The following is a 15,221-nucleotide window of genomic DNA, read 5'->3' on the forward strand; positions in this document are numbered from 1 at the left end:
CTGTAAAGAATTTGCCTCTGTGATGATGATTAAACCTTCTTTTTTCTAGACGTAGAGGATGCCCCTTTTTCATTGTTATAGGACTGTCATGGCGGGGCAAGGGAACACCGGGCATGCAGCGCAACACAGACGGAAAACCAGGGAACATGTGAAGGAAGGCTCTGATCATAGGGAGAGGGGAGAAGGGCCACCACCTCATAATCACCTGGGGCTTATCCTTCCTTACACTCCTTAACATCCCTAGATGACTCCTCTCCATCCACCATCATGTGCTTAGGCCCTCGCTGACCCTGAACTTACTCTGACTTTGATGTTGGCCAGTGGGATGCTAGTCTCACTACTATAGTAAAATAACAGAAAAAAGGTAAGACAAACTAATGGGGAAAGACACAACAAAAAGCAATCTTTGGTTTCTTCAGCAGCAAACATCGTGTCTGCAACTGAAACAACACCACAGCAATGCAGAGGCGAGCTCCTTCAGTGTGGTCAGTATAGAGAATATCTATCACAAGCATGGAGTAAAGCCAGGAGTGGGTATATATAGCGGAAGGGCGTAATGACAAAATGTTGCAGCTGTGATCAAGGTTAAGAGTAATCTCAGCTAGCAGGGAAAAAGTCCTTCACCCCTTCAGCATCAAAAGAAAGTAAATCCACTCCAATACAAGATGTAACCTGGGGACATGACAAACTCTTGAAAAGGATTATGTGTAAAAAGATCATTAAAATAATCTCTGTATTGTCCCATCATATATTTGTAATTCTGTACATTTTAAATTTTATGCAAAAATGTCTTATCAATCTGATCAGCTCCTACCCTATAACATCCTACCTGCAGATCAGATACCATATTCAATAGGACAGGTTCCCTTTAAGTGTCTTAACTCGCTGCTACTGCTATTACTTGTTACGGGAAGGCTTATCCTAACATGTATTCTTACCAGAAGCAGCCAATCATAACCATATAATTTACTGCATTTTATAAAGCTTATAAAAAGCAGTAAATTAAATTATACCTCTCATTAAAAATCTTAAGGATAATAAGCATGGATGCACCTTGATTGGATGCGATCCTTAATATGATCTCTCCATGGCCTCTATCCTTGTATCAGTCTCTGGCTATAACTTTGTTTCTGTCACAGCCCCGCTCTTACAGTTACATGACTATAAGATCAAGATCAAAATTATCAAAATTAGAGGGATCAAAATTAGAGAACAATGTATGGTCACTTGTTTTTTTTTCAGATATAATGTAATCTACATTGATCAACATTTGAAGGTTTTTTTGTAAGGGGTGCACCATGCCACTAGAGCAGTATTTTACAAAAGATCCAAAGTTTATCAACATAAAATTTTTATTTTACTCAAAATGTGATGATCATAATTAGAGAACAGCAATGACTGTAGCACAGAGAAAGATTATAATCACACCCCAATATCTTAACAATTGCAAAAGTTCTACATCCCTCTGTAAGACTTTTTAACTGTTTGACTTTTCAGAGTCAGTTACCATATTTCCCAGACTAGAAGATGCACTGGACTATAAGATGCACCTAGGTTTTGAAGAAGGAAAACAGAGGAAAAAAAATTGAAGCAAAAAATGTGTTCATGACTCACTGTTATGTGGGGATCTGCTGCTCACACTGTGGGGATCCTGGGCCGCTTCCTGGTATATATGTGGTTCGTCATGGTATATATGTGTTATATATATATATATATATATATATATATATATATATATATATATAAATATATATGTCATATGAAAAAGTTTGGGCACCCCTATTAATGTTAACCTTTTTTCTTTATAACAATTTAGGTTTTTGCAACAGCTATTTCTGTTTCATATATCTAATAACTGATGGACTGAGTAATATTTCTGGATTGAAATGAGGTTTATTGTACTAACAGAAAATGTGCAATCCGCATTTAAACAAAATTGACCGGTGTAAAAGTATGGGCACCCTTATCAATTTCTTGATTTGAACACTCCTAACTACTTTTTACTGACTTACTAAAGCAGTAAATTGGTTTTGTAACCTCATTGAGCTTTGAACTTCATAGGCAGGTGTATCCAATCCTGAGAAAAGGTATTTAAGGTGGCCACTTGCAAGTTGTTCTCCTATTTGAATCTCCTATCAAGAGTGGCATCATGGCCTCCTCCAAATAGCTCTCAAATGATCTGAAAACAAAGATTATTCAACAAGGTTGTTCAGGGGAAGGATACAAAAAGTTGTCTCAGAGATTTAAACTGTCAGTTTCCCCTGTGAGGAACATAGTAAGGAAATGGAAGAACACAGGTACAGTTCTTGTTAAGCCCAGAAGTGGCAGGCCAAGAAAAATATCAGAAAGGCAGAGAAGAAGAATGGTGAGAACAGTCAAGGACAATCCACAGACCGCCGCCAAAGACCTGCAGCATCATCTTGCTGCAGATTGTGTCAATGTGCATCGGTCAACAATACAGCGCACTTTGCACAAGGAGAAGCTGTATGGGAGAGTGATGCGAAAGAAGCCGTTTCTACAAGCACGACACAAACAGTCGCTTGAGGTATGCAAAAGCACATTTGGACAAGCCAGTTACATTTTGGAAGAAGGTCCTGTGGACTGATGAAACAAAGATTGAGTTGTTTGGTCATACAAAAAGGCGTTATGCATGGAGGCAAAAAAACACGGCATTCCAAGAAAAGCACTTACTACCCACAGTAAAATTTGGTGGAGGTTCCATCATGCTTTGGGGCCGTGTGGCCAATGCCGGCACCGGGAATCTTGTTAAAGTTGAGAGTCGCATGGATTCAACTCAGTATCAGCAGATTCTTGACAATAATGTGCAAGAATCAGTGACAAAGTTGAAGTTACATATACACATGTATGCTTGCATTGACCTTATTTTGAGGTCCTTTTGTAATCTATGAATTGTTTTTCATTGAATTCCCCAGTAGATATACATACGCATATGGGGTTAAAAGAATCCAATGATATACCAACCCTCTTACTAATTTGCATGTTTTCGGGTGGACTCCCTTCCTGTTTTCCATCTTGCTCTTGTATTTCATTGCTTCTTAAGGTGCTATATATATCTCTTGCCTCCCATTCTACATGGCTTATGATTAAGGACTGTTTTTAAATTCCCCCCTTTGTGTCCGAAACGCGTCAAGCCGCACGGCAAGTCGCATGGCGATTTTGGATGATTTGTGACCTTTTTCTTTATTTTTAAACTTCTCAAATAAAGCATGAAGATTTTTATTCATCCATATTGGTGCTGAGTCCCAGTCATTTTCTATTAGTTGAAGTTACGCAGGGGATGGATATTTCAGCAAGACAATGATCCAAAACACCGCTCCAAATCTACTCAGGCATTCATGCAGAGGAACAATTACAATGTTCTGGAATGGCCATCCTAGTCCCCAGACCTGAATATCATTGAAAATCTGTGGGATGATTTGAAGCGTGCTGTCCGTGCTCGGCGACCATCAAACTTAACTGAACTGGAATTGTTTTGTAAACAGGAATGGTCAAATATACCTTCATCCAGGATCCAGGAACTCATTAAAAGCTACAGGAAGCGACTAGAGGCTGTTATTTTTGCAAAAGGAGGATCTACAAAATATTAATGTCACTTTTATGTTGAGGTGCCCATACTTTTGCACCGGTCAAATTTTGTTTAAATGCGGATTGCACATTTTCTGTTAGAATAAACCTCATTATAATCCAGAAATATTACTCAGTCCATCAGTTAGTAGATAATGAAACTGAAATAGCTGTTGCAAAAAACCCGAATTATTATAAAGAAAAAAGGGTAACATTAATAGGGGTGCCCAAACATTTTCATATGACTGTGTATATATATTATATATATATATATATATATATATATATATATATTTATTTATATTAACCAAGAATTATCAAAAACATTAGTATATGCTCTCATCATCTCCTGCCTCGACTACTGCAACCTCCTACTCTCTGGTCTCGCAACACTCTTGCACCCCTCCAATCTATCCTGAACTCTGCGGACTGCTTAATCAACCTCTCCCCTCAATATTCCCCAGCCTCACCACTCTGCCAATCCCTTCATTGGCTTCTCATTGCCCAAAGACTCCAGTTCAAAACATTAACCATGACCTACAAAGCCATCCACAACCTGTCTCCTCTACATCTGTGACCTAGTCTCCCGGTACCTACCTGCATGCAACCTCAGATCCTCACAAGATCTCCTTCTCTACTCCCCTCTTATCGCCTCTTCCCACAATCGCATACAAGATTTCTCCCGTGCCTCCCCCATACTCTGGAACGCTCTACCCCAGCATATCAGACTCTCTCCTACCGTGAAAAGCTTCAAGAGGAACCTGAAGACCCACCTCTTCCGACAAGCCTACAATTTACAATAGCCCTCAGTCCGGTACACCACTGCACAACCAGCTCTGTCCTCACCTATTGTACCCTCACCCATTCCCTGTAGACTGTGAGCCCTCGCGGGCATGGTCCTTTCTCCTCCTGTACCAGTCTGTTTTGTACTGTTAATGATTGTTCTGCTAGTTTTTATTTGGTATATCTGTCCTCCATCCTGGGTCCATCCTGGTTTATATGTCCCTCATTCTGATATATATATATGTCCCCCTTCCTGGGCCCATCCTGGTATATATGTCCCTCATCCTGGTATACACACCCATGAGCAAAGGGTAACAGTGTTTTGAACTTTTGACTTTCAGGCTATCGCATACATAAATATGACTTGCAACTATTTAGCATATAACTGGTTATGCAGGTTATTGCCATGTCACTGTATTGTTACTGTTTGATCTTAGAAAGATAAATTTAAGTTTTTTTTATTTTGTCAGTATTTTGCAAATCCACCTTTGGCTTTCAACACTGCCTGAATTCTTCTGGACATGCTCTCGATCAGATTCCAGCATGTCTCAAATGAAATCTGATTCCGGGTCTCATCTCAACGTTCCAATGTTATTGCCAACTGGTACAATCCTTTGGGTATGTATTCAGCTTACGCTTAAGGTTTGGTGACTGTGGGGGCCAATTTAGCACCTCTACTTTATTGTAATTGAATAATTTCTTCACCAATCTCAACAAAGGCTTCGGGTTATTGTTTTGCTGGAACCCTATGTCGACCTTTGCATACCTATAGTACTCAAGTGTATGAAGTCTTGTATGATACTCGTAGATAGCTTAGCACTGAGACCACCATTGATCCTGGTCAAGTATCCAACCCCTTTAGTTGTGAAACAAACTCAAATCGTCAGGCTTCCGCCACCAAACTTGACAGTTCCTACAATTTCTCGATCTGATAGCCCTTTTTCCTTTGTTTCTTTCAGACCCATTTGTACCCATCAGAAACTAGTCTATTGACTTTGACCTCATCGCTCCAAATAATCCATTTCCAATCTTCTACTTTACACTTTTCATATTTTTTTGCAAACTTTCACTGACACTTCTTTTGACGATATTGAAGTCAAGGCTTCTTCACTAGTGATGAGTGAAGCCGTAGATACTCTGGTTCACTGAACCAGCATATACTAAAAAAAAATAATCTGGTTTGCCAGCCGAACTTGAACCTGGACAAAGAACACCATACAAGTCAATGGGGACGAGAAGTTCTGGGCTGTAAAATGGTCGTAGCAAGCGCCAAAAGGCAACAAATGGAAGTTGAATGGTTGTAAGAGCACGATGGTTATCGGTGTTTTCCGGAGGACCTCAATGCAGTCAGGCTTTTTTCCGGGCCTGCTTATTAACTCCTTAATGACCGCAGACAGTAATCTTATGTCCTAGCGGTCATAGTGTTAATCTTCCCCGGCTGCTGCTGCTGATCTCTACAGCTGACGTGTGCCTGCCAGGCATGAGCGGAATTGCGTTCCGTCCGTGCCTTTTAACACCTTAAATGGAGCTGTCAAAATGTGACAGTGCCATTATAATAGCGATCACGGTAGAAGTTTACTTACATGGCTTTCACCGGAAGTCACATGACGTGATCACAAGAATCCAGTGGTTGTCATGGTAGCACAGGGTCATGTGATGACTCCTGTGCTTAAGTGACTATGGACCTGTAAAAAAACAGCCGAGTACTGGCTGTTGCAAGAGATGATCATTTCTCCCGGTCTGAGTGATGCTGCTCTGATTGGAAAAAATGAATGAGCGATCAGACTACTGATCATTATAGCCCTCTAGAGGGACTAGTAAAATACCAGCAAAAAAAAAGTTTAAAAAAAGTTTTGAAGAATTAAAAAAAAAAAATAAAAAACCTAAAAGTTCAAATCACCCCCCATTCTTCCCATTGAAAATTAAAGGGTTAAAAAAAAGAAAAATATACACACATTTGGTATCGCCGCGTTCATAAATGCCTGATTTATCAAAATATAAAATCAATTAATCTGATCGGTAACAGCGTAGAGGGAAAAAAATTCCAAACACCAAAATTACATTTATTGGTCGCCATAAATTGGACCAAAACGTAGCATCTGCGCAAAAATAGTACAGGTAAAAACGTCAGTTTGAGATGCAAAAAATAAGTCATCACTGAGCCATAGATTCCGAAAAATGAGAACGCCAAACATGCGCCACTTTTTTTGGACAAACTTCTGATTTTTTTTAACCCCTTAGATAAAAGTAAACTTATTCATGTTTGGTGTCTACAAACTCGCACCGACCTCAGGCATCACACTGAGACATCAGTTTTACCATATACTGAACACTGTGAATAAAATATCTCAAAAACAATCACGCAATTACACTTTTTTTGCAATTTTTCCACATTTGGAATTTTTTTTGCCATTTTCAAGTATATGGAAAAACATGGTAAAATATATGTATATCGAAAAACTATATGGTAAAATATGATTTAATTTAAAAGTACAGCTTGTTCTGCAAAAAATGAGCTCTCACGTGACCATATTGACTGAAAAATAAAAAATTATGTCTTTCGGAAGAAGAGTGGCAAAAAAACCCCGGAAAGCACAAAATAGGCCAGTTGTGAAGGGGTTAAGTGTTACATCTCGTGGCTCTCCTGAGGCAGTCTCCCATTCCTTGCCTGCCATGAGCACTCCTGCTCAGCAGCGCCGAAGGTCTGTCAGACTGCGCAGTGTGCAGGAGATACCTTCTCAGAGAGGCAGCAGAAGGGTGACACCTAGTGGTTCTCCTGTTACAAGGAGTGAAGCGGTGTCCCATTCCTGGCCTGCCGCAGACTCTCCTGCTCAGCGGCCCCGAAGGTCTGTGAGGCTGCGCAATGTGCAGAGGTTTACTGCTCAGGGAAGCAGTGAGATTCCCGTTATCTCTCCACATTGTGAGACCGAGGATCCCGCCTCTATTTCCAGAGGCAGGAGGGTGAGCATGTGCAATGCGTGGTGGGTCCTGATTCGCTCACTGACGTCACACGGCTTGATGACAAGGCTGGTGACGTGGTGAATCCTGACTGGCCAGGCTGGGACGTCGTGGACCCTGATTGGGTCAAGTCCGTCATCTCCGCCTCGCGCCCGCCCTCGGGTGGAGCTGCACCTCCTTAAAAAGCTCCCCCTGCCATCATGGCGGCACGCGACCGTCCTTCTATGTTTGGATGTCTGGCAGCGTGCTGCCACGCCACTGCTCAGGCATTACTGTCTCTTGTGGGCTTGGCCCTTGCTGCTCCGGCAGTACCTCGTTTGCAGGCCGTGTTCCTGCCTTGCTGCTCCGGCAGTACCCCCGTCAACAGGCCGTGTTCCTGTCCCAGGTGAGCTCCTCAAGTCTCCATTGGACTCACCTGGTTATTGAAAGCACACGTGCGTGGGCACCTCTGTGCTACCCTCGTGCCATATTCTCGTGACTTCCACTGGCACACGTGCGTGGGCACCTCTGTGCTTCCCCGTGCAACAGGTACACCGAGCCGTGAGATCTGTGCCATACAACCCTCACGGGTTAAGGCAGATCGGTGTACATAGGTCGTCTGTGACATTCCAGACGATCGCTAGCAGCAACCCGCTCACTCTTCACCCACCATAGCGGCGGTCCCTTACATCGCACAGTGGACCTTGACCAGCGGAAGCAGTCCATTTCCATCTTGGCACGCTTCCCCGGGTCCCCCTCGTAACATTACGGTCGCGCCAAAGGTCTGGCTATGGCTGAAGAGCAGCAGCAGTTGCTGCGTTATGTGCAGCAGTTGGAGTCACGATTGGCAGCAGTGGAGCAGTCTTCCTCCGATAAGACTACTCTGACGACAGTCGCCACCCAGGCGGCTACCCAGGCTGTGCTATTGGGCGGAAGGTCTCCTCGCCTTGCGCTTCCAGAGCGCTTTAGCGGCAACAGCTCTGAGTGCCGTGGTTTTATAACCAGGTTACCACCTACTTAGAGCTGTCCGCGACTCTTTACGCTACCGAGAAGGCGAAGGTAGCCTTAGTCCAGTCCCTGCTCACAGGGAGAGCGCTGAAGTGGTCCACGCCGTTGTGGGAGCGCGGAGATCGTGTGGTGAATAACTTAGCAGCTTATCTTGGGGCCATGAGAATGGTGTTCCTCGGGCCTCAAGTCACCCACGATTCCGCGCTGCGCCTCCTACGACTTCGGCAAGGGTCTGCTTCAGTCGGGGACTTTGCTGTACACTTTAGGACACTGGCCGCAGAGCTGGACTGGCCGGATAAGGTCCTTGTCCCTGTGTTTTGGGAGGGCCTGGCAGGGTTTGTCAAAGACGCACTGGCCACACGTGAGGTGCCTGCCACTTTAGAGTCCTTGATTCAGGTTGCCTCTCGCATAGACATCCGCCAGGCGGAGCGAAGGCTCGAGGTCTCTTCAGCACCCACGTCTTCTCGGCCTAAAAAGCGTCTGACTCCCGTCTTCCATCAGACAGGTCCCCCAGCCAGTCCTGTAGGCGACTCCGTGGAGTCAATGGAGGTGTCCAAGGTGGTCTCCTCTGCCCCAGGTTCTCGGTCTTGTGTCATCTGCTTTTCCTGTGGGCAGAGGGGACACATAGCTACCCTATGTCCCAAACCGTCGGGAAAAGGCAGCGTCTAGTTTCTATCAGAGGGGGGACTCTAGACGCTACTTCTCCCTCTAGGTTGACTATCAGCGCCCAGTTGCAGTTTGGCACTACTCTCTTCTCTGCCCTGGCTTGCTTGGACTCAGGCGCTGAAGGCAATTTCATCTCGACCTCCCTGGCAACCCGATACTCAGTTCCCCTGGTTCTGTTGCCCAAGCCACTCAGGGTCCGGGTAGTCGACGGGTCCATACTACTCGATCCTATCACCCAGATCACCATCCCTCTCAGGATGGATGTACCACTGGGACACCATGAGCAGGTGTCCTTCCTGGTGCTTCCAGGGGGGACGGATGAGATCCTACTGGGCCTTCCCTGGTTGAGACAGCATGCTCCTATACTCAACTGGGCAACAGGGGAGATCTCATCCTGGGCAGGATCCTGTAGAGAGCACCTCGTGACTACCGAACCACCCGCTACCATTAGGTCGGTTGGGTCCTCAGGGAATACTGAGGGGCCGGGTTTACCGACACCTTATGAGGCCTACAGGGATGTCTTTTCCAAAAGGGCCGCAGATACTCTTCCTCCCCACCGGCCATATGATTGCCGAATAGACCTGAAGCCAGGCTCCGAGCCCCTAGGGGCAGAGTGTATCCACTCTCTGCTCCAGAGACGGAGGCTATGTCCAAATATATTCAGGACAGCCTGGCGAAGGGGTTCATTCGCAAGTCTATTTCACCGGCTGGTGCAGGGTTCTTTTTTGTGCAGAAGAAGGAAGGGGATCTGCGCCCCTGTATCGATTACAGGGGATTAAATGCAATCACAATCAAGAACAAATACCCTTTGCCCCTCATTACTGAGCTATTTGATCGATTCCGCGGGGCAAAGGTCTTCACAAAGCTGGATCTACGCGGGGCGTATAATCTAGTGGCGAGTCCGAAAGGGCGATGAGTGGAAGACCGCCTTTAACACCAGGGACGGTCACTACGAGTATCTAGTAATGCCCTTCGGACTCTGCAATGCCCCCGCCGTATTTCAAGACTTTGTGAATGACATTTTCCGGGATTTGTATCTTTCCGTGGTTGCATACCTGGATGACATTCTTATCTTCTCCCCCGATCTTACCACCCATCGGAGGGATGTCATCCGAGTACTTAAGAGGCTCCGCACCCATTCGTTATATGCTAAGCTGGAAAAGTGCGTTTTTGAACAGGAATCCTTGCCGTTCCTGGGGTACATAGTGTCCAGTCAGGGGTTAGCAATGGATCCGGGGAAGTTGGAGACAGTGATGAACTGGCCTGAGCCCCGCTCGCTGAAGGCGATCCAGCGATTCTTGGGGTTTATCAATTATTATCGCCAGTTCATTCCCAACTTCTCGACGGTGGCAGCACCCATCATTGCCCTTACCCGCAAGGGCGCTAATCCCAAAGCATGGACACGGGAAACGGTAGAGGCATTTCACACTCTCAAAACTCACTTCTCCAGAGCTCCCATCCTTCATCGTCCAGACATCTCCAAACCCTTCCTACTGGAGGTAGACGCCTCTTCGGTCGGTGCAGGTGCAGTCCTGTACCAGAAAAACGAACGAGGAAGGAAACATCCGTGTTTCTTTTTCTCCAAGACCTTTTCTCCGGCCGAGAGGAACTACTCCATAGGGGATAGGGAGTTACTGGCGATGAAACTAGCATTCCAGGAATGGCGGCATCTCCTGGAGGGTGCGAAGCATCCATTTGAGGTTTTTTCTGACCACAAAAACCTCACATACCTCCAGACAGCACAACGCCTGAACCCAAGGCAGGCCCGTTGGTCTTTATTCTTCTCCCGGTTCCGCTTTATTATCCGCCACCTGGCCGGTGAGAAGAACGTATGGGCCGATGCCTTGTCACGTTGTATGGTTGTGTTGGAGGAGGACGAGGAGGAGCCTCGTCTTATACTACACCCGGACAGCTTGAGGATGGTCACTCCCACTTCTTTGGACCAGGTGCCACCTGGCAAAACCCTCGTTCCCCCTGAACTACGGAACGAGGTGCTATCGTGGGCCCATGCCTCCAAGGTCGGGGGTCACTTCGGGGTCAAAAGGACCAGAGACCTGGTGACCAGGCATTATTGGTGGCCGAGACTACCCCAGGACATACAGGAATATGTGGGAGCCTGTATGTCGTGTGCTCGGAATAAGCCGTCCCGGCAGAGACCGGCAGGTCTTCTTCACCCACTGCCAGTGCCGGATCGTCCCTGGGAAGTGGTGGGGATGGACTTCCTGGGAGATATGCCCAAGTCAGCAGGGCACAGGGTCGTATAGGTCATCACGGACCACTTCTCTAAAATGGTCCACTTGGTGCCTCTCCCACGACTCCCGACATCACGTGCTCTCGCCACCTTGTTCATTCGGCATGTATTTAGGTTGCATGGCATGCCTGACAAGGTGGTGAGCGACCGGGGTCCCCAGTTCGCGTCTCGCTTCTGGAGAGAGCTTTGTAAGCTCCTGCAGATAGAGCTGAACATCTCCTCCGCATACCATCCCGAGACCAATGGACTAGTGGAGAGGACTAATCAGACCTTGGTAACTTACCTCCGCCATTTTATATCCGCGCACCACGACAACTGGGCTAACCTCCTTCCTTGGGCCGAATTTGCCATTAACAATTCGGTCCATGAATCCTCTGGCCAGACTCCGTTCCTACTCAATAACGGACAACATCCCAGAATCCCGGTTCCGATGCCCATTACGTCACCCGATACTAGAGTGGAGGATTGGGCGACCAAGGTCCGGGAGATCTGGGATGACACCCAAGAGGCTCTTAAAAGGGCTAAAGACCGGATGGTGACAACGGCTGATGTTCGCCGCCGCCCTGCACCACCCTTCGCCCCTGGTGACCTAGTATGGCTGTCCTCTAAGAATGTTAACCTACGGGTACAGGCAGCCAAATTCGCCCCTAGGTATCTGGGTCCGTTTAAAGTACTACAGCAGGTAAACCCAGTGGCATATCGACTCCAGCTCCCTCCACGCTGGGCTATAGCCAACACCTTTCACGTGTCCCTCCTGAAACCCGTACGACTTAATAAATTCTCGGGGTCCCTGCCGGCTCAAACCGACTCCCCGTCCGACGACCCTTAGGTGGCAAAACTTGTGGAGACAAAAGTCATACAGGGCAAGAGGTACTACCTCGTGGAGTGGGCCAGCCGTGGTCCGGAGCATAGATCCTGGGAGTTGGAGGATCATATCCGCGCCCCGGGTTTGATAGCGGCCTTTGAGCACGGACAGGGGGGGGGGCCTAGACGGGGGGGTAATGTTACATCTCGTGGCTCTCCTGAGGCAAGGACTGAGGCAGTCTCCCATTCCTTGCCTGCCACGAGCATTCCTGCTCAGCAGCGCCGAAGGTCTGCCAGACTGCGCAGTGTGCAGGAGATACCTTCTCAGAGAGGCAGCAGAAGGGTGACACCTAGTGGTTCTCCTGTTACAAGGAGTGAAGCGGTCTCCCATTCCTGGCCTGCCGCAGACTCTCCTGCTCAGCGGCCCCGAAGGTCTGTGAGGCTGCGCAATGTGCAGAGGTTTACTGCTCAGGGAAGCAGTGAGATTCCCGTTATCTCTCCACATTGTGAGACCGAGGATCCCGCCTCTATTTCCCAGAGGCAGGAGGGTGAGCATGTGCAATGCGTGGTGGGTCCTGATTCGCTCACTGACGTCACACGGCTTGATGACAAGGCTGGTGACGTGGTGAATCCTGACTGGCCAGGCTGGGACGTCGTGGACCCTGATTGGGTCAAGTCCGTCATCTCCGCCTCGCGCCCGCCCTCGGGTGGAGCTGCACCTCCTTAAAAAGCTCCCCCTGCCATCATGGCGGCGCGCGACCGTCCTTCTATGTTTGGATGTCTGGCAGCGTGCTGCCACGCCACTGCTCAGGCATTACTGTCTCTTGTGGGCTTGGCCCTTGCTGCTCCGGCAGTACCTCGTTTGCAGGCCGTGTTCCTGCCTTGCTGCTCCGGCAGTACCCCCGTCAACAGGCCGTGTTCCTGTCCCAGGTGAGCTCCTCAAGTCTCCATTGGACTCACCTGGTTATTGAAAGCACACGTGCGTGGGCACCTCTGTGCTACCCTCGTGCCATATTCTCGTGACTTCCACTGGCACACGTGCGTGGGCACCTCTGTGCTTCCCCGTGCAACAGGTACACCGAGCCGTGAGATCTGTGCCATACAACCCTCACGGGTTAGGGCAGATCGGTGTACATAGGTCGTCTGTGACATTCCAGACGATCGCTAGCAGCAACCCGCTCACTCTTCACCCACCATAGCGGCGGTCCCTTACACCGCACAGTGGACCTTGACCGGCGGAAGCAGTCCATTTCCCATCTTGGCACGCTTCCCTGGGTCCCCCTCGTAACAGTTAAGGTTCATCAATATTCACTGCTTCCTTCACCCACCCTCTGTGCCAGTGTCTGTGATTGGTTTCAGACTGCTATTCACGCCTTCCACCCTGGGTCTGCATTTATGATTGGTTGCAGTCAGTTTGCTGTATGGTAGTATAAAAAGAAATACATCATTTTTAAAAATGACGTGGGCTGCTACTATATTTTGATAGCCAGCGTGGGTAATACAACAGCTACAGGCTGCAGCCCCCACCAGTGAGCTTTAGCATGACTAAATATCAAAATAGAGGGGTTCCTACTTTTTGATAACCAGCCACGGTAAAGCAAACAGGTGGGGGCTGGTAATATCAGGATGGGAGGAGCCATAAATATTGGCCCCAACCAGCTTAAAAATACCAGCCTGCAGCTGCCCAGAATTTGCATATAACATTAGATTTTTTCCTCAGCTCGATTACAGATGAACACTGCGTCATTCACTATCATTGGTGCGAGTGCAGTCCCATTTTTTATCACATTGCTCTTGCCAGATTTATACCCTTAAAGTGATTGAGAATTATGTAAGCACATATTTTTTTAAGAATTTGGCTTTATTCATACAAAAAAAAAACCCAGACTGTTTTGTATCAGTGTGCTAGATCTGTTTTTGGTCAGTTTTTTTGTCTCTAGTTTTACAAAACACTGCACCTCAGTTGGTGCTTTTGTTACCAAATGCATTTACATATGGCAGTGCTAGACATGGTGGAATTAGAACTAATTGGGAGGATTATATTGCAGTGGTAATTTCATTTTTACATTAGAATAGTGGAACATAAAGTAAAAAGTCCTCTTGTCATAAAGGGGTTAAATAGTGTTATTTTTCATAATGTGCAGACTATTATCCCTGAATTGCTATTAAATAATTATTTGCTATGACATTTTCAGGAAACAGGATCTTACAAATCACAACTTGAAGAAATAGGTCAGTGTTGTAAAAGCTTGTTATACAGATGTAATGAATATGAGCGTCGGGGCAAGGAAAAAGGCATTAAAAGAGCACATGATCCCCTCACCCGGAATCAACCTGTCGCGGGCGGGGAGGAGGGTGTCAGCACACCGCGCTCACCCCTTCTGCTCGGGTCCGGCGGCTGCTGCTCAGTGGTGGCTCGAGCGGTGGGCCGGATCCCGGGGGCTTCTCGAGCGGCACTCCTCGCCCGTGAGTGAAAGGGGATTTGTTGGGTGTGGGGATGATTATTGTCCGTGACGCCACCCACGGTTGTGGTGATTTCACCACCGCTGCTCTATACGGGGCTCCCGGGGATGGTGATGCGGAGCAGCCAGGTGTTGTGTTGCCCCTCCGTGGGTAGGGGTTGGTGATCCCGGGGCCCGGTGATGGGGATGGAGGTGCAGGGCCTGGTGGGCGCAGGGACGCGGGGGCAGCGCTGTGCCTTGCGGCACTGTGGTACTCACTCAGCCTGAGACGTGACACAGTTTTTACGGTAAACCAAACGGCTGGATAGACGGTCCCACGGACGGCTGCACTTGCTCTCCCAGTAGGTGACGGTGATGTCCCTTTTCCTTGCATCTTGGTGTACTTGTGGTTGCGAAGGGTTCCCACCGGTAACCCGCTCCCCGGCTTCAAGCTGGACCGGGGGAGCTCTACTCTTTGCCCGCAGGCGCTGGCCCTGGGGAAACTGGTGCCTTGGCGGTGGCGGTGTCTCCCCTGTAATGGTTGAGCTGTTGCCTTCAATCGGGACTTTGTTGTTGGGGGATCTGCGTCCCCGTCACTGACGGATTCGGCAAATTTGGCGACTCCTAGCCTTGCCGGGGTCCGAGAGGCTCCTGCCCTGGTGCTGACTGTCCTTCGGAACACTGCTCCAGACCGCCGGGCACACAGCCAACGGGGTCCTTCCAGGAACTTCTAAAAGGTCCCCCTC

This window comes from Anomaloglossus baeobatrachus, chromosome 2 (assembly GCF_048569485.1).
Source record: "Anomaloglossus baeobatrachus isolate aAnoBae1 chromosome 2, aAnoBae1.hap1, whole genome shotgun sequence".
Taxonomy (NCBI): Eukaryota; Metazoa; Chordata; class Amphibia; order Anura; family Aromobatidae; genus Anomaloglossus; species Anomaloglossus baeobatrachus.